General features: G+C 34.3%; 1 long non-coding RNA gene across 1 annotated transcript in view; it reads right to left on the bottom strand.

Annotated features, from left to right (window-relative positions):
• Positions 1–16,439, bottom strand: part of LOC147584715 (uncharacterized) — a 60,749-nt gene extending 44,310 nt beyond the window's left edge. The window contains exon 1 of the long non-coding RNA XR_015255869.1: positions 16,362–16,439. This is a non-coding gene — a long non-coding RNA (uncharacterized LOC147584715). The remainder of the gene's footprint in view (positions 1–16,361) is intronic.
• Positions 16,440–21,530: the final 5,091 nt, after the last annotated feature.

Genomic DNA, 21,530 nt, shown 5'->3' with positions numbered 1-21,530 from the left:
CCTGGGGGTTTATAGGCTGGTGTCTTCCATTTGAGCAGCCACAGGGGCCTGGGCTGGCTGCCAGTACAAATGCCTCTTTAAAACTGGGACTTTTTGGAGACTTTGATTCTCAAACGTGTCCACACTGAGCCTCTAGCAATTCACCAATTATAGTTTAGGTGTTCTTTCCCTGGTCCTAGTTCCCATGAAACAGAAAACCTCCATAAATTGTTATCTTCTTTCTTTCTGTCTGTCTGTCTCTTCAACTCTGGGGACAGAAGTTTTCCCTGATCTCAATTCTCTTACAGATCAAAGAAGAGTTGCATATTTTCAGTTTGTTCATCTCTTTTTTTCTTGTTGTGTGCATGGATGACAACTACTAAGCACCTCATATGTTGGACCCCAAACCACAAGTGCCCCTCCAATTCTGTATACTTAATTCCCTCCTTGAAATATCTAGAGTGATATCTGTTTTCCAATCAGGACTAAATCATACATCACAAAAATTGATAGAGGTTAACCATATTACCTAAAATTATGATAATACCCATCTGACAAATATTAATATAAATGGTTGAATATTTTATTTCCATTGTGTCCAAGTATTATGTTTCCAAATTTAAGGAAGGTCATTCAAGAAAGAAATAAATGGAGAGAAGGAAGAGAATGAGATAATGAAGAGGAGGGAGAGGAGGAACAAGAAAGGAAAGAGAATGGAAAGAAAAAATAAAAAAATGGATAGAAACTTTGGATGCTGGTTATTAAGAGGTTAATAGTAGCTTCCAAAAGAGATTTCAGACTCAACCTAGAAGACCATTTCAATACAAGACGTCAAGGAATAAGAGTGATAAACATATATAGTGTATACTTCAACTACATGTTCATTTCCTTTTTGGAATGGTAGGAAGAAGTAATGCTATATATAAAGGCTAACTGGATCAAAGGGAAGTTTTAGTAGTTATTTTGTTTAGAATGGAACATTGTTTGTTTAAAATGGGATCAAAGGCCGAGGGTCAGAAGAGTGATTGATGGCAGGAGAGAGAGATTAGACATTTGATAATGTATTCTCCTGGAGGATATGGAGAAGGTTGGATTTGAAAGCTCCAGTATTTTAAAAAATGATGCTATTAAAGTGTTTCCCCTCCTGGGAAAAGTTTAGGTGTCTGTTATAAAAGGACACCTTTTCCTTTGGGCAAAATAACTAAAGCAAAGCTAAGAGATAGGATTGCTATACCAGGCATCTGAAGGTATGGGGGATGGTCCCTGCACCATTTTTATACATATAACCTTGGAAAAGTCCTTTAGTGCTCTCTGTGTTACTTACCTCATCAGTAATATAAATATAATAGGGATTTGGGGAAGCTTAGTGAGATAATGTCTCTAATGTGGATTTAGAAATAAATTTTAAAAATTAGTTTCTTGCGTGTACAGCCACTGGCAAGAGTGATAAAGTGAACATTTGCGGCAGGTGCTATGTTAGAGGATCCTTCAGGAAAAGACATTCACACCTTTAAACTTGTGAATAAGCCAACATAAAACACTGCTTACGGCTTTTAAATGAACTCTAAATTGCTGTTTAGACATTGTTAGCACACTCAAAATACCTACTTGGAAATAATCTGGGATTAATTTATATTTATTAATACAAATCTCAAGTTCCATCTTTAAACCAGGCCAAATAATGAGAGCTTTTGCAGTTTCCATACTTATCATTCTGAAATCACATTTAATTTGGAAATACGTGATTCAAAAGGAGTTTTTAAAAAGAGAATAGTGTTTTAAAGTAAAAATCTTTATCGTAGGGAACATTCTGGCACAAGATAATTTGTGTTTTACAACTCAAAAAATCCTTGTCTGAGAATAAATTTCTCCATAGTCTCTTTTGTAATCCTTTCACTTTGAAATGTCTTTTAATTAGAACTGTATATGTTCAATGATGTATACGTAAAATGTATATTTTATTTTGTCTTAATCAGGAAAGTCTCCCACCTATGACATCAATATTCAAATCTAATTTTCTTGTGTGTTTCCATTTCCCTTAGTTTCCCTCAAAGCCTCAGCACAACCCATTCGTATGACAAAGCATGTCCCTTGTAAGAGAACATTTTTAGACAGAAGGGAGAATCAGAAAATAAAGAATTTGATAACTATAGCTTTGATGGGTAGTAGCTCAAAGGAGGATATATATCCCTGGTACTTGGTGTCTATGTGGGGTCATGAGATAACTTCCAACCAATGGAAATTGAGTGATAGTGTTGAGCCACTTCCAGGCCAGATGCATGCAGAAAACATCTCCAATCTATGAATCTCCTTTTCCTTCCTCTTCCATGGCTAATTTGATGGTCTTTTGTTGAGAATAGTGAGGCCAAGATTCAGGGAGACTGTGTCTATGAGAAATTGAATATAGTAGAGTACATTTTAACTGTAGTCCTCTTGTCCCAGTAAGTTGGACTCTGATGTTATTGACCATTGAATTTTGATCTCAGTTACTTGTTACCATAGTACTTGTTTAGTTACTTGGTACAAACATCATTTTCCATGTATAGCTTACCTAGACTTTTGACTTTGAGTCCCCTATTTAAATCTAATTTTTTCAAAACTTTTTATTTGGCCACTTTTAGAAAAGGAATCATTTAACTCCACAGAAGCCGTACTTGAAGATCCCATTTTATTTATTTATTTATTCATTCATTCATTCATTCATTCACTCATTTAAGAGAGAGCGTGAGTGGGGGGAGAGGGGCAGGGGCAGAGAGGGAGAGATTGAGAATCTTAATCAGGCTCCAAGCTCTGCACAGAGCCTGATGTGGAGCTCGATCCCATGACCCTAGTATCATGACCTTAGCCAAAATCAAGAGTCAGACACTTAACCAGCTAAGCCACCCAGGCCACCCTTCACTGCCCATACTTTTTGTTAAAATGTTACAGATTTACCTTATGTATAATCACGGAAAAAGAAGGGGCACAAATTTAAATTTGGTTATTTTTAGGACAAGATTCTCTAAGGCTACATGGTGATGAGAGTGCAATTATGATGGGAGTTTTAAGGAAGTGAATCTCACAAGGTACAGGACCCAGTCAGTTCTTCTAAAAAAATACTACCTCTCACTTCAATCTAGAAAACCAGAATCTCAATTTATGTATTTTATTAACATGTAATATGTGGCCCCTTAGTATTTGATAAGACATGTCTAATAATAATTTAGCATTTTGAAGACCATGTAATCAGAGTGTTTAGATCCCAAAGAATAAAGTACCTGGTATTGTTCTTACTGTGTTGCAGATGAAAGCAAACTTCAAAATTCTAATTTTCAAAGAATGCTAAACAGTTATGGATAGAAAAATGCTCCACTGTTTTCCTACTCACAAGCAGTAGAGTTAAGACTGAAACTACATGAGTGTTAGGTATACCTAACCTCAGTGTAAGTGAGTCAGTGTAAGTGATTTACTATATAGAGAATATATAATGAGAAAAACTCCAGTCTGTATTTATAAGAGGGGGCTCATTGTAATTATGTAGAAGTCTAAGAGTGACTTCAACATACAAAATTTAGTGTATATAGAAACAAAAATTTAGATTCTGAGTTGTACACATATAGAAGATATAATTATATGGAGTTAATGTGATGTCAATGAATAGTAAAAACAAGGAAAGAAAAGAAAAGAAAAAGAGCTTGTTGAAATATAAGTTTGAAAATGTTTTGGAAGAAAATTATCATTAGTTAACATTGTAAACTCATTGTGTTTGGAATCCTACCTTACCTTACAAGAGTTTTTGACCTTCCATAATACTCAAAATTATTGGATGATAATTGCTTGCAAAATACTCCCTGAAAACATTCCAGTGGGACTGCCAAGTGGCAAACCAAGACTTATATAGGTGTTAATATTACCAAATGATTGTTGAATGAAAAACTAAAAATATTATTCTTAAAAGGTGTATTCAGCATCCTATGAAACTATAAAATATACAATACAAAATTTGGAAACAGTTCTGAAAAAGAAAACTGATATATTTAAAATGTGTTGAAAGACATTATTTCCTGTATGAGCACAGTTACTCAATCAAAAGTTAGGTTAGGAAAGGTGAAGTCTTAGAGAATGTGTAATATGAGAAGACCATATAATCATTAATATTTATATAATCATGAAAGATATGTATGAAAAATGTATTTTAACATATTCTCTTCTCATTTTCCATACCCCTGTCAAGAGTCATAATGAGTAAAATCCTTAGGAGCTGTAGCCGGCCACCCCAACCCATTATCTCTTTTTAACTGATATACAATTTGTAACTACTATATCAATGCTTCAGGTAATCACTTATTTTAAAGTTGAAGGGGAAGGAAATTAAATATGGTAATGAAACATCTGGTCACCTTCTAAAATATCATTAGTAACATGGCCCTTTTCTTTCTTGGGTTATGTCATACACTTGCTTCAGGTAACTGTGAGTTACAACTTTACGGTTCATACAATTTTATAGTCATTTGTTTGTCTTTTTTCTTTTTTGGCTAAAATAATCGATCAGGCAAATGGAATATAATTTTATTTTTAAAATATGAGAAACAGAAACAAGCATTTACAATATGGATTAAGATAGGATACATTATTTGCAATAAATATATTGTAGAATGATATAAAATATCTTCACATGTTTTATTGGATAATACATAGTGAAATCGAAAGAAACTAGGTAATGTCTTAAATAGTTTTAGCCAAAATTGTGGGTGTGTATGCACATACATACTACCAATTCAAATATATGTCAAACATATATCAAATACATATATACATATATTTTAAATATATATGTAAGGTATATACATATATATGTAATGCATATATTACATATATGTACACATATATGTGTGTGTTGTATATATATGTATATATCTCAAAACTAAATTGGTAGTTTTGAAAAACACTGCTGTAGATTTAAACAATCAGCATATCTTAACAATACTGAGTTGGTTGCTCAAGGTTGCTTAAGAATGACTGAGAATAATTCCTCATGTTTAACATGTGGAAAATAAAACACATTTGGGCATTCTATATGGTATTAATATGTATTTTCTTTTTTATCCTGAGACTTTCTTATGAGTGAGGCAATTTTTTTACAGCTTTCAAAAAATGAAAGAAGTTATATAAATATGTTGCTATGGAGAAATCCTTGCCTACATAATCTTTTCTATTTTCTAAGTGACCTGATCAATATGCCTTGTTGCCCAAAGGAGTGTTTAAAGTTTTATATAAGCACACATATACATATATACACATATTTTCAGTACATAATTTCAGTGTACACACAAATATACGTGTGTATATATATATTTGTGTATACACACACACACACACATATATATATATATATATATATAATCATCTATATTCATACATATTGTATGTCCTCAATGTTCTGTTACTGTTACCATAGTTTCTACTCAGAGTGAGGTCCTTGCCTTCTGGACTTGAATGTTTACTGCTAATTTCTGGCTTCTGATACTCTGACCCCGAAATCTTATTACATAAACCTTGTAGATTGTTAGGACACTTCATACCAGTTCTGCTTGTTTTGTCTGTTTGTAAGTATTTGCACATAGTTTGAAATAAGCCAGATTTCTCAGACATTTTCATATGTGATACATTTAATTCAGTTTTGATGCTGTTTTTTTCTCCCATATGATTTCTAAGACTTATAGCAAAATAATTTAGACTAAGTTCCCACCATACCTGTACTAAATTATGCAGGGTGAATGACTGATAGAGCAAATAGAGGGAATGGAACCTGAGACGTATTAGGATCTAGAATATTCAAGCCCTTAAAACTATTCCTACATAGTCATATCTATTGTAATGGTTCTGCGTATTCCAAGGTATACGTTCATGTGTTTAAAGATAATTTCCTTAAAATAGAGGTATACCTGGTGAGTCTGTGAGAGTAGGGAGAGATAAAACTGGAGAAAACAAGTCATGAGAAAGTAGAATTAAGGAAAAGTAGGGGAACTCAAAAATAGAAAAGTGAATCATGATTATGATGAAATGGCTAAATACTAGTGGTTAATAGATATTTAACTTATTAAAGTTCACTTCTATTTGGTAGGTATCATTATCTTCTTTTTTACCTATGAGAATTAGAAAGGTTAAGTAACATTTCCAAGTTCATTGGGCTACAAATTGACAGTTTAATTCAAACATAGTTGATTCAGGAGCCGAAGCTCTTACTTCTGGGTGACAATGTAATGTGGGAAACCAGGCACTCTTACTTGGGAGGAGGGGGTCAGAAGCAGACTGCTAATGCTGCTGTCTTAGGGTCTTCACAGGGACTCCAAGGTGACTGGACCTACTGAAGTACCTTGAACAGTTTTCCAATTACTGTTAAGTGTGGTGGTGCTACTAATACCCTTGTTCTTCACACTGCCGTATATATTCTTAAAATAAAGTTTTGTTAACACAATAAACCTGAATGAGTTTCTATTTCTTACGCCCTGAGATTCTAACTAAAAATATATAGCAGTAGTCTTAAAAAGAGCATCTTAAAATGCAGGTACTTATCTTTGTTAAAGTACAAATTCCTTATATTAAGGTCCACTCTCATTTTCTGAGTCTAGTTTTGTTTTGTTTTCTTTTACTCTGGGAGTGGCTCCTTTGTCTAATTTAAAATCCTAGTTAGGGGCACCTGGGTGGCTGAGTCTGCTATGCATCCAACTTCCGCTAAGATCATGATCTCATGGTTCCTGAGTTTGAGCCCTGCATTGGGCTCTGTGCTGACAGCTGGGAACCTGGACCCTGCTTCAGAGTCTGTGTCTCCCTCTCTCTCAGCCCTTCCCTTGCTCATGCTCTGTCCCTCTCGAAAATAAAGAAACATCAGGAAAAAAATTAAAATCCTAGTTAAATGAACCAAATCTTCATTAGGTATAACTATTTAAAATAATTCCATTTTAACACTTTTTTTGATTTTATTTATTTTTTTTAGTTTTTAAATCCTTTTAGTCAAAAAATTTTTGATGAGAAATGTCTTTCACTTATTTTTATTTTCTACTATCTGTATATTTATAAATATCCATTCTTCTAATTTTTTTTCTTTTGATTTGAGTGTAGTTGACAAAGTTACATTAGTTTCAGGTGTACAACATAGTGATTCAACTTCCTTACACACGATGCTGTGTTCACTCATTAAGAAGAGCTGACTTCTGGGGCGCCTGGGTGGCGCAGTCGGTTAAGCGTCTGACTTCAGCCAGGTCACGATCTCGCGGTTCGTGAGTTCGAGCCCCGCATCAGGCTCTGGGCTGATGGCTCGGAGCCTGGAGCCTGTTTCAGATTCTGTGTCTCCCTCTCTCTCTGCCCCTCCCCCGTTCATGCTCTGTCTCTCTCTGTCCCAAAAATAAATAAAAACGTTGAAAAAAAAATTTAAAAAAAAAAAGAAGAGCTGACTTCAGTAATAGATACTATATGAGCATTCTCATCTTATTCTGAATTTCAGATCATTTTTCTCTCTCTGGCCACTTGTTTCAGTTATGTGAAATGTTTGAAATATGTGTATTAAAAACATGTTTCCCTCACTATCTATCTTGTTGTGCATTCATGTGATGTAAATGTTTAATGAGAGATTCATCTTCCGGTTAGAATGTAAAATGTCTCTGTTCAGTCACTCAATCTATCAATAACACAGATCATCATATCTATTTTTAAAGTATCATCATAAACTCTACTCCTGCTTAAAGAGCTACTTTAAGCCTCAGATACTTGCCATTTTCCAGAACTGAATTAAGAAAATGATTCAGCAAGCTTACCCACTTCTAGTATACAATGATCTTAAATAAATGTCATATATTTATATACACATATATATGTACATATATATATATATATATATGACTGTAGATATGTATTTTCCTATAGAGAGAGATATATAGAGATGTATAGTGTATATATAGTATATCTATCTATCTATATGTATGTATAGGGTACTTTTTCTATAAGAATTTTAGCCCACTGCATGCCTCATATTTAATATATTCTATATATGTCTTTTAACCCTGCTGAAGCTTTGTGAATATTGATTACAGAAAGACTGAAAAAAATCTTTCCAAAACTCATGGAGATATAAAAAAGCAAACCTGGAGTTTAAAGTTAGAAATGGAAGCTAGACATTCTTTTGTGTATCTCCAGTGTCTATCTAGCTGAAGATCTAGGTATCCATTTCATATCCCACCAGTATTCTCAGAGGTCTACACAAAAGACTCAGTGTATCTTCTGGACAAAAATTGACATGATTGGCACCCTCTGGTATCTGAACTAAGGCAGCAGGGATGAAAATATCCTGATCCCCATAGGTGGTTCCTCAAGCTCAGGCCTGAGGCATTGTTTCAGAATGGAGTAGATAATGCTACAGTTATTATATATAAAAATAGAAGACTTCTCAACTTGGCATTTTCCATGAATGCTGAATTCATTTTTTAAATGGGGAGAACTATATAGAGTGGACAGATAAATAACTCTAGAAAATTATTTTCTATATGCTCAATGCTCATGATAGGCTTGGAAATTTTCCTTTTCACATGTTCCGTGTTTAGTCACACAGCAAATGACTATTTACTTTCCCAATTAAGTTTGTGCTCAAGCTATTTGTGTAGCTCAAAGGATGTAAGGCACAAGAGAGATTTGAGTTTAGTCAAAGGACAAAAAACAAGATATGTAAGAAAGGATGATTTGTCTCTAATTCCTAGCACTGGAGTTGTTCCAAGGCTACAAGACAAACAAAAGTGAATTTAGGACAGCTGGAACAGAGAAGCCCCTTAAGGTCCCCTGCCTTAGTCTAAGTTTTCCAATTCTGGTAAAAAGTTCTAGAAACACATTGTAGAGAAACAAATGCTTGCCATAAACTTTGCATCTCCATAGTGGTCCATTTATTGTTAAGCATATTGGAGTATGTGAAGAATTGAAAATGATATCTTGATAAAGCTGTTTCTAAATGATACAGAAAGAACAGAATCTAAAACCAGCCATCCCAACTGCATTCTGACCCCACTGAATGGTTCGGATCACAACCTTTTGAGCAACAAGCTCAGAATCAGTGAAAAACTCATGTTAGATTCTGCTTTTGACTTTGCTTTCCCACCACTGTGCCAGATGGTACGTTTACAGGTGTATTTTTATAGCTGTTACTTACTTAAAATTCTGCATATAAGAAGCCAATTTTCTAATTTGCTCTTTTTAAAAGTTGATAGAGTATTTGAAGTAATTATAAGTAATTATTCCAACATTTATCAAAATAAATACATCAATTATAAGAGACAATTAATTAACAACCCCATAATTCATTCCTTTTTTATGAGTGTAGCACATTATTCAAAGGAAGGGTATCAGGAACAAATGACAGAAAGATTTTCATTAATTTATTAAACCTCAAATGTTTACCATGTTTTATCAAAATGTGACTCAGAAAAAATTTATAGTATAGAGGTTAAATTCTAACAGAGCCTGGTGGGTGAAATATACTAACAACAGAATGAGTACTAAAGCAGGAATAGGATTTTCAAGAACCAGTTGACAACTTCACCACAGTTATATAAAAACACTTTATAAAGTAAAATCGCTGTGATGTCGTCTCTAAAGCCATGTAAAGTACACTATATGCTGAGGTTGTTGCAAATGTATTTTATTATTTTATGGAATGTGACCCATGCTTGAACAAAAACGTTCAGCATCTTAAGTAATCAACATTAAGAGTATTTATCTTGAATGTTTCCACTCTTTTATGTACTCTGACCTTGCACTTTGATACAATTGCTGGTTTTATATTTCTCTACATGGCATTTATAGATGAAATGGAATCATTAATCACTCTAAACACTTTCTTACATGGTCTTTGCAACAAACTTACTTTGAGTTTACACAACATAGCTTTTTAAATGCAAATAAAGCTTCCTAGTTTCCTAAAATGTCTTTTCTCTCAATGGAGGGGATTAGATATTGGTATTCTCAGCTGCAGACTCCTGACAAACCCATTATATTACCACTCTGTCCTTGCAACAGTCACAGCCTGTTAAAGGAAGAGGTTGTAAATTCTAGCCACTCATTTTCCCATTTCACTATCCATAGGAGCTAGTGAAAAGATGGAACTCTTCAGTTCTACCCTTTTATGTCAGTTAAAATAATAGCCAAATTCATTTCTCCCCCACAGGATATAATTGAGATATAGGCAATGATTCCAAGCAACACAGAGCATTTTTGTAGAAGAGTCAAATCAGTCTCTCGCTCTGCACAACTGCCAAATAAAAGGCTTTATGATTTTGTTACTTGCATGGGAAATGTTCAGAGAGCACTGCCAAGTGCAAGGGTGCTCTTCTGTTTCCCACTAGTCTTCTGTCACAATCTATCCATGTGCTACAGTGTTACCATGACAGCTTCCTTTATCATACTTTATTCAAGGACACATAAACTGAAAGGAAAAAGATCAAACACATAATATTTTTCTCAAAGATGTTTATCATAATATGTACATAAAAAGCAAAATATATGTAAAAGCAGAGCTTTCAAATACAAGTAAAAAAAATACATCAAGTGTCTTCATTTTTAGTATTTCAACTATTGGAGACATTTGATTTCTTCTGTGACTGAACAGAATACCAGCCCCCATATTTGAGAGACTTAACATAATGTTTGAATTGAACATGGCACTTTAATTAAGATATATATGGTGAAGACAGTATGTATTTATAAAAATATCAGAGATGATTGTGCTAAGCACTTTTTAAAAATTTTTTAGTTTTTGTATATTTAAAGTTTTACGTTGTTATAAAGGATATGATTCCTACTTCCTAGAGGAAAACAAATAATAAGGCGGGTTTCTGGGACACATTTACTGGTTGCGTATCATTTAGGAACCCATAAATACCAAATAAGCAGAAAGTCAGATTTCACTAAAGGAAGCATTCAGTATTCTTTACTGTATTCTCTTGGGTCTACAAAGACATTCCTACAATTAACACTTAACAAAACGAATTTATTCAGAAAACTGAAGCTCCCCAGGAAACATTTGGTCATCAACAGATTATACCGACTATAATAATGTTTAGGGAGAGATAAATATAGCCTGCGAAGAGGAACATGAGCATTGCATAAACCCACTGGGAGCAGATCTTGAGATTTTTCACAGTGGTAGGTGTTTATCATTCTCAGTTAAGTTTAATATGAAGTTTGAAAGGACTACATGAATTTTCAGAATTTTTGATTCAAAAATCACATTACTTAATTAGATCACATTAATGTGTATCATATTTGCAGAAGTTGTTGAAAAGTGTAATGGAGAAAATTAGCTAAATATTTTTAAGGAAAAATCATCCAATACATATCCCGTTTCAGTTTAAAAGGAATAATTGTTGTTGTTGTTTTTTAATTTAGAATCTAGGCTTATGTGTAATAACAGTAGACAAACTCAACAGGCATTTGGTCTACCTTTGTATCTCATCAGGAATCTTTTTTTTAAATAATATTTCATACAGTAAGTTGTATAATCTTGCACTTCAAACTTCTGGTAAAAGATAGCCAAATTATTTTATAACCTGTTACTTCTTTTTTTAATATGAAATCTTCCTGGCTGACTTAACATTAGTTTGATATATCCACTAATATCTAATGTCTGATATAAACATTAGATTTATATATCCACTCAGTTTTTTACTAAAAATTATATCGCTGTAAATAATCAATATGAATTTATAATCTGGGGGTGCCTGGGTGGCTTAGGTGGTTAAGTGTCTGCCTCTTGATTTCAGCTCAGGTCATGATCTCACAGTTTGTGGGATTGAGCTCCATGTTGGGCTCTGTGCTGACAGTGCAGAGCCTGCTTGGGATTCTCTCTCCCTCTTTCTCTGCCCGTCCCCCACTCTCGCATGCTCTCTTTCTCAAAATAAATAAACTTTTAAAATAAAATAAAATCGGGGCGCCTGGGTGGCGCTGTCGGTTAAGCGTCCGACTTCAGCCAGGTCACGATCTCGCGGTCCGGGAGTTCGAGCCCCGCGTCGGGCTCTGGGCTGATGGCTCAGAGCCTGGAGCCTGTTTCCGATTCTGTGTCTCCCTCTCTCTCTGCCCCTCCCCCGTTCATGCTCTGTCTCTCTCTGTCCCAAAAATAAATAAACGTTGAGAAAAAAAAAATTAAAAAAAAAATAATAAAATAAAATAAAATAAAATAATAAAATAAACTTATACTCTGGATCCCACATCTTCTCTTCTCAAATCAAATATCAAACATTCTTCCCACAGCACAACAATTCAATTATTTCATAATTCTGTTTGTCTCCTCTTATATTTGTCTAGCTTATAAATTTTACTCTTCAAGTATTCTCCTTAAAAAAATGGCAGAATGCAGTAGAAATTTTACTACTTTTGCTATAAAAAATAGTAGTTGAGTGTTTCTCAAAATACTGTTCCACAGGGTTATGTTCCACAAGTAATATTTAGATATGTTTATGGGACATCAGTTCTGTTATAAAATATATACAAGAGATACTGTGTTAACAGGTTTCTAGAAAACAGAACTTATAAAATGTTATTAATTACCGATGGAGTATCTAAGTAGTCAATATCATAGAAACAGAAGGCAGAATAGTGGTTACCAAGAGAAGAGAAAATGAGAGTTGTCATTTCATGGGTGCAGAGTTTCAGTTTGCAGGATGAAAAAGTTCTGGAGATCTGTGTCACAACAATGTAAATATACTTAACACTACTGAGCTGTAATTTAAAAATGGTAAATTTTCTATTAAATTTCTGTACCACAATAAAAAATTGTTAATATTCTATTGTTGTATCTTACAAATCTCTATATATGGCTTGAATCATTGCCCAAACCAATTTGATCATACCTATTTTTTAGTTTTGTTTTGTTTTGTTTTGTTTTTGAGGTACATATATTAACACCTTAGAGAAATATATATGCAGTATATTTTGATGAACTACTGGAGCTTTGTTATTGAAGATTAAGATTATAAGACTTTAGATTTATCCTTATGAGAGCCAAATTTCTATTTTTCTAACCTATCACTTCCTCATGGAAAGATGATTTTTAACTTAATTATTTACCTAAGAACCCATTTAGGTTGGTGCTATCTGGAAGATATGAGAACTTGTCTACTATATCTTCATCCAAATATTTAATAATATATGCTTTATAGGATCTAGATAAAAACAGAATTCTGTGCATCTTGCTTAAGACTTCCTCCTTGACTGCTTTTGTTTTATAAAATAACATTATGTTATTTTCCTTATTCAAAAAGATACTTAAGTCCACTTTCATTCAGATAATATTAGTCCATATATAGTATCAGGTCATGAAAATGACTATGTCAATGACACCTGGGTGGTTCAGTCGGTTAAGCATCCGGCTTCAGCTCAGAGCATAATCTCACAGTTGGTGAGTTCAAGCCCCCCATCGGGCTCTGTGCTGACAGCTCAGAGCCTGGAGCCTGCTTTGGATTCTGTGTCTCCCTCTCTCTCTGTCCCTCCCCTGCTCACACTCTTGTCTGTCTCTCAAAAATAAATAAACATTAAAAAATTTTTTAAAAATATGACTATGTCAAATAGAACGTTAAAATCACAGCATGCCATATCCAAGCTACCTTTTGCTCTATTGGCCAATTATAAAATATTTATAATTCACTTTGTCGATATTTTCCTAATAATCTCAGTTCAAGCCTAAATATGTCCATGAGGCACCTGGGTAGCTCAGTTGTTTAAGTGTCCTACTTAGGCTCAGGTCATGATCTCACCATTCCTGAATTTGAGGCCCACATCGGGCTCTGGGCTGACAGCACAGATCCTCTGTCTCTGTCTCTGTCTCTGTCTCTGTCTCTCTCTCTCTCTCTGCCCCTTCCTGGTTCTCTCTCTCTCAAAAATAAATAAACATTATTTTTTTTTTAAAAAAAATCCTAATTATGTCCAAATCTTTGTGATTTCTTTAAAAATGAAGAAACAATTCAATAATTTTATTATAATGTTTATAAATAAAACCTCAAATTTCTTGGGGAGGAAAATTATAAAAAACAAAAATAAATACAAATGAATGGAAAATAAATACATATATCTAATTGAATATCACAAAATAAGATTGACATATTCAGTAAATTTAATTACGTACAAAGCCATAGCATTACTATGGAAGGTAGAGAAAATTTTTTTATCATTTTGTCAACGTAAGCTGGGGGTCCATTATTAACCCCTGAAACAGAAACAGATTTAAATTTATTACCTTATTACAAACCTCCCTATGTTTCATGCATTACCTGTCCCCAAATGTAATTTAAATATTATGCTAACACAATAAGATTAAAAACATTACACAGAACCAATTTATTCAGAAAATATTTTGAAGTTTTACTTTTAATGTAAATACTTTACCATTTATTTCACCTGCATGAACATTGAGTTCACATTGTCTTTGTAGACCTAAACCAACCTGTATTTAAATAGACTTATGAATGCTAGGAAATACATCAATTCATGATCTTTCAAAGGCATTAAAATCTATAAAAGGGTCTCATTTATGTATAAAATCCTACCCTTTATTTTTTGCTTTTTTATGTATTGTGATAAAAAATTAAATTCCATTTTGGTCTTTTTTTTTTTTCCTCTAAGAGCAGAGAGTTGTTAAAAAGTCTATTAGAATCCATTACAGTAGTGTTTATTTACTTGTACAGTTTTCTCTCCATAGTTTCTCCTTAGAATATACCCAGCTTCTACAATTCTGATTTGGTTATTTCTGGTTTTTAGTGAAGGGCACAATGCTCTATTTATAGGGAAGATTGTATTTGTATCTGTCCTAATGAAAAATGTTATTTTCCTCATTATATTAGTTTCCAATTGGAATAGGGAAAATTGTAAACTTATCTGGGCTGATTTCTGATTATGACTCCTGCTGGTCTTTAAGTGTTGTGTTTATTCTTACCAACCTCAACAAACAGAACAATCACAATAAGTAAATAAGACTGTATCTGCAATCTTGTGGTCCATTCAATTTATGAGACATAGAAACATCAATATTTGAAAAGTGAAGAGAACTGTCATTTTGCAAATGTCCATTTAAAAATAGGCCCAGCTCATGTAGGCAAGTGAATGTGGAAGTCTGTTATAAAACAGCAAACCAATGTTTCTCTCTCCTCTCATAAAAGTTTGAAATGGAATACTATAAAAAGTACAATTATATAATGTTTTCTGTAAATATTAATTATATATTCAGAGTCATGCAATGTGGTAAGAAATAGTGAATTTAAAACATCTTAATTAATCATTTTGACATGTAAGGGACAAGATTCTCAGCTTTTGTGCTTTGCTGATAGAAATGATATTGTCTCCCTCTTACTGTTCACCTGTAATGACAGAGATTTCATAAACCAAATACCTCCCACTTCCACCCACCAAAGCTTGACACCATTCCCCAATTTTTCTTAGTTACTTTTATTAAATAAGGCTGGAGTTCCTTTCTGTTTTTGCTCCATGTGTTTGAAGTATTGCTGACCTTCACTTTATAGATTGTAAGAAGCAACTGCATTAAGTACCTATAAAAATCAATCCGTCAATCTGAATGATTATTCTGCTTTTAGAACTCTGCTTGAAATATAATTTAAAAAACCCTGCTGGGGGCGCCTGGGTGGCGCAGTCGGTTAAGCGTCCGACTTCAGCCAGGTCACGATCTTGCGGTCCGTGAGTTCGAGCCCCGCGTCGGGCTCTGGGCTGCTGGCTCAGAGCCTGGAGCCTGTTTCCGATTCTGTGTCTCCCTCTCTCTCTGCCCCTCCCCTGTTCATGCTCTGTCTCTCTCTGTCCCAAAAATAAATAAATGTTGAAAAAAAAAAATTAAAAAAAAAAAAAAAAAAAAAAAAAACCCTGCTGTACCAGTCATTATCAGGAATTATCATTATGTAAAAGACACAGTTAAGCACTTTTTGTTACCAATGAGCATGTCCCAAAACATAACACAGAAAATTATTGATTGCATTTTTTGAGATCTTTGCAAAAAAAACAAAAAAACAAAAAAACCCAACATCTAGTTTTTCCTTCACCCAACACCTAAATTCAAATTAATAATTATAGCAAGATACAGTTAAGGTGATTAACTGTTTAACTGAATAAAGTAAAATCAGAGGTTACATGAGAATTAAATCCAGGTAGATTCTATTATATATACACTGTTAATAATTGAGCATAGAACAGGGCAATGTTTAGGATTGTTATGGTTATTTACTGCGGTGAAACAAATCAACTAATCTTCATTGGCTTAAAAAATACTTATTTTTCTCATGAATCTGCAATTTGGATAGGACTCATCTGTGTCAGTTAAAACAGCTCAACTGGGGGTAAAGAATGCACTTCCAAGATGGTTCACTCACATGGGTAGCAAGTTGTTGGATGGTTGTTTCTTTTCACATGGGCTTGTCTATGGGGTCACTTGTTCTTCCTCATTGCTGGGGTTCAGGAGCAAGAATCCTAAGGGACAGAACATGGACGATGTCAGTTCCTTAAGGTCTGAACTCATAATCTGACCTAAAGTCACAAATGCTTTATTCTATTGGTCAAGCAGTTACAAAGACCAGATACAAGGGGAGGGAACATAAATCTCATTCTGGCTGAATGGGTATGGGGGAAAAAATGGGGCCATGCTAAAACTTTCCTTTTAATTTCATTATCAACACTCTGGACAGCCACGTTTAAATTCTAGTATAGTGGTGTTAATCGTTTATCAGCTGATGGGGTTTTGGGAGTGATGGTGGGGGTTCAGAGCTGATGGCCAAGAAATTTTTCAGGAATTCTTGAAGATGTCTTTGGTGCAAAAAGGCAATTTTATTAATGCTCAGGGACAGGACCCATGGGCAGAGAGAGCTGCCCTGGGTTTGTGACACGTAACACATTATATACCTTCAGGTTAGGAGGAGGTTAGGGATAGATTAAGTCCCCAAGGTATTTTGGAAGCAAGCTCTCTAGGATCTTGAGGGGCTAGCTGCTGTTAGGAAAATGTCATTTATTACTGTTTAGTAAAACCTCAGTCATGAGACCCTTAAGATGTATATCAGGGGGCCATAAACTTGGAGTATGATTGCCAGCATATACCTTGGGGGAGTTAAGATAAAGCAAGTTTTCAAAAAATTTTACATGTTAAAGTAGATTTACAGGATCCTGAAGGGTCAGGATAATGTTAAGTCAAGATTCCCTTTTGCCCTTAGCAAAGTGTCAACACTGAGGCAGCTGGACTCCTTAGGAGGCCTATTTCAAGGACTTGTCAATGGACTGTAGACATTAAGGAAATTTAATTTTTCATTTGCCTTAGTTTTCCACATCACCATGGCAAGCACTTAAACCCCTTTCCTTTGTTCTTGGATAGCCAGGAGTGTCAGAGGAGTATCACACTTATCCCACCCTGGGGGTGGGGAGATGCTGTTAGCCTGTACTTTGCCCTCTGCTTGCCCAACACTCCCTCATCATCAACAAATGTAAAATATATTGCTGAGACATTCTCTAATCCAATAGGGATAGATTTCCCCAATAATTAGGTTGCTAACACTTGGTTTTATTTATTTGGCCGGCTCTGTGGATGAATACTGACCCAAAATAAGTTCATCAGATTCTCTCCTCTTGGAGTTTGAAATTGGGTCTGAGATATAGTCAATCATCTTTGAAAGCCTTTGAAAGTTTATATAAACTCAGGAATTTTGCAGAGACTATTTCAGGCTATGGTGCACACAGAGGAAGTGAAATCAACTTAAAGAGAAAGAAAGCTGAGAATCCAATAGGATGTAAGAAAGAAAGAGTAAATGAGAAACAGAAGCTGTCTAGATACTTGATTACTGACTTTCCAGATTCTCTTCCCTCGGTCATTTATGCATTAATTCATATTTACTTAATGTGTCTATTGAGCCTGGTCTTGAGGATATCATGATAAACAAAAAAGACAGTGGCCCTGCCTCCAGGGAATCTGCCTGACTATGAGGGAGACAGTAAACAAACAACAAGATGCATATATAAGGAAACAGGATACTTGCAGATCAGTACAAGCCTTTGGGTAGAAGGTAGGTTTTTCTTAGGTAGTGTGCTCAGGAATGGTCATTAATTTCATGGTTAGCAACATACTCTGCATGGATGTCCTGTTCGCTAAATAATTGTGATTTTTATTATAAGTTCTAGATAAAATTGGCCATAATTCTGTGCAATGAAGATCCGAAGTAATTACTTATTCAGTTATAATTTTCAAACAAAGAACTGATAAGATTGTAATGGGGCTTTAATCCCAAAGATCTTTTACTATGTATGTTATAGGAATGTAATTTTTCCTTTTCTCTTTCTTTTCATTAACAAAATATTGTCAAAGCAAAAAAAATCAGTTTTTAAGAGCTAAGGCTTGTGGTTCAAAGGCCTTCTGTGTTTGCTAATTGGCTTTACCCAAAAGTAAAGCAACCTTTCTCATAACTTGGTGACAGAATATAGTTTCACAATTTGGAGAAAGGTGCCTGAAATCCAGCTCCTACTCTCCTACAGATACTGCAAGAAAAAGGTGCTGTCTTCCTTGATGATTACATTTCAAAGCTGTGCCTCCCAGGTCCCTGAGAAAAACATTTCTGCCTGGTAAAACTGGCAAGAAGCTTTTAAAAAGATTTACATCTCAAAGGAAAGAGAAAAAATTTGCAGTTACAACTTTTCTGAAGTAAATGATGCTTAAAGCAAAGGGAGGTCAGAGGCCTTTGTGTTTAGGGGTAGATTCTGTAAAGGTGAAGGATTGGAGAAAGGTCACAGGCTTACTGGCAGAAAGAAGCTTATCTAAAGTTTGATCAAGCTGAGGGAAATGTTAAGGCCATTTTGGTCAATACTTTATCATAAAATGATAATAGGGCTTCATGAATGGGATAGATAGATAATAGTATGGATATTTATTATAGATACTATACACATGTAATATATTTTTATACATAGAACAAATAGTATGTAGAATGTAGTATCACCTATGTAATCTAATACATACATGAGCATAGTTGACTGTATATACTTATATATATAATAATATTAAAATGGGCTTTTATTCCAAAGAGCCCTTAATGTGTATAACATAGCAATATAATTTTTAACGTGTATATACATATTCATAATACTAATCAAAGCTTCACTTTTGAAGTGTTTTAAGTATTTTAAAGAGCTTAATTATTTTAATACCCTAACATCACAAAATAAATATTATTACATTCATTTTAAAAAGAAAAAACTGAGGTGTCTGGCTGGTTCAGTAGGTGGAGCATGGAACTCTTGATCTTGGGGTTGTGAGTTCAAGCCCTGCATTGGGTATAGAGATTACTTAAAAAAATAAATAAAATCTTTAAATAAATAAATGAATAAATAAATAATAAACACATAGAAAAAAATTGTGGAATAGAGTCGTTAATGTAAGATCTGTGGATAGGTAACAAAAATGATAAAAACAGATTTTTGTTAACAGAATTATTTTACTCTGAAGTGGGTGAACATAAACAGGTATCACAACGAATGAATTTTACTCATATTAAATATAGGACTAGAAGAACAACTTCAGATAATTGAAAATAAAAATCTAAGAATTGCACTTATTTGAAAAAATAATCTAATTTAAATATAGCTAATAGAGCTTTATTACAGTACGTTTGCTGACTAAATCCTAAATTTGTGTGTGATAGTGATGAGGAGTCCATGCTTGTCTGTGAGAAAATCATCTGTGTTGACAGAAAAATAAATTACAAAAAAAATCTCATTCATAAAAGTGCTTCAATAAAAACAGTAAAAATAAAATCTATTAAAAAAAACTTCATCTATTAAGCTGTTCCAGTTTTAAACTAATAAATGGCAAATACCTTAAAACTTGAAAGGATTATCACACAGTTACGAGTTAGATGTTTTTGCTTTTATTTCATTAAAGGCAGCACTTTACCCCATTAGAGAATCACTGATGGCAGTGTTCATACAATATGCTCTTCGTGTTAAACAAAGAAAAGAAAAGAACAACTAGATGTAATTTAACAAAGTCATATGGTTTTGAAATATAATTAGAAATAGTATAGATTAATACAATTTAAAGAAATCAGTTCTTTACAGAACCACTGATGTGACTAATTTACTTAATCCAAAAGGTTGCCGTTTGCTGCATCTCTTGAAAACATCATTAAAATATACTACATTGAATCAGTAAGGAAGTATTTTCATCCTTATAATTCACAGTGAATATATTCTATATTGTAGTCACACTAACTGCTTCATATACAAAATTTTACTTAATCCTTACAACAACTTTCAATGATTTCTGTGAAGTTTTGGGGTGATGGTGGGCAGGGGGGGGGGGTTGGAGCTGATGGCCAAGAAAGAATTCTTGAAGATGTCTTGGGTGCAAAAAGGCGATTTTATTAAAGCACAGGGACAGGGCCCGTGGGCAGAAAGAGCTGCACTGAGGTTGTGACGGGTAACTTATTATATACCTTCAGGTTGGGAGAGGGTCAGGGATAGAGTAAGTCTCTAAGAAATTTTGAAAGCAAGGTTTCCAGGACCTTGAGGGGCTAGCTGTTGCTAGGGAAATGCCATTTATTAGCGTTTAATAAAACTCCAGTCATAAGACCCTTCAGATGTATATCGCAGAGCCATAAGCTTGGAGTCTGATTGCCAGCATATATCTTGGGGCAGTTGAGATAAAGGAAGTAGACTTACAGGATAACGTTGGGATAATGTTAAGCTGAGATTCTCTTTTGCCCTAGCAAAGTGTCATCATCCAGGCAGCTAAGGTCTTAGAGGGAGGTCACATTGCCTGTTTCAAGGACTCGTCAATGGGCTGTAGGCAGTAAGAGAATATAATTTTTCATTTGCCTCATTTGCCCACATCACCGTGGCAAGCACTTAAACTCCTTTTCTTTGTTTTTGGGTAGCCAGGAGTGTCCGAGGAATATCACACATATTCCATCTGGGTGTGGGGGTGTGCCAGCCTGCCCTCAGTTTGCCCCATGCTTCCTCATCAATTTCTATATAAGGAACCAGTTCCCTGAAAATGGTTAAATGACTATCCCAGAGTAATATTAGTAGTAAGTGGTAAGCTAGAGTTTAAAAGAAGGTCTAATTTTATTTTCTTTATCTTGTTTTCTTGATTTTTTTTTTTTGAGTTTATTATTGATTTTGAGAGAGACAGAGAGAGTGTTAGCAGGGGAGGGGCAGATGGAGGAAAGACAGAATCCCAAGCAGGCTCCATCGAACTCACAAACCATGAGATCATGACCTCATGTGCCCAGATCAACAGTCAGATGCTCAACCGACTGAGCCACCTAGGTGCCTCCAAAAGAAGGTCTTATTTTAAAACACATATTGTGTTTGGGACAAGAAAGCACATTGTGGAATAGTGATTGTTTATTAATACTAATGACGATTGCTAGAACTGCTTATTAAAACAAGTAGAGTTAATGTGGATAAAGCAGATTAAGATATTTTTATTACCTATGTTTGTTGAATACCTGATTATTCACCATGACCTTTTGATGTTGTAGTCCTTTCAATACTGTTGTATATGT

Source organism: Puma concolor, chromosome A1 (genome assembly GCF_028749965.1).
Source record: "Puma concolor isolate L17-30 chromosome A1, mPumCon1.1.hap2, whole genome shotgun sequence".
NCBI classification, from domain to species: Eukaryota; Metazoa; Chordata; class Mammalia; order Carnivora; family Felidae; genus Puma; species Puma concolor.
The sequence above is the reverse complement of the archived record's forward strand: the minus strand, read 5'-3'. Positions and strand labels throughout refer to the sequence as shown.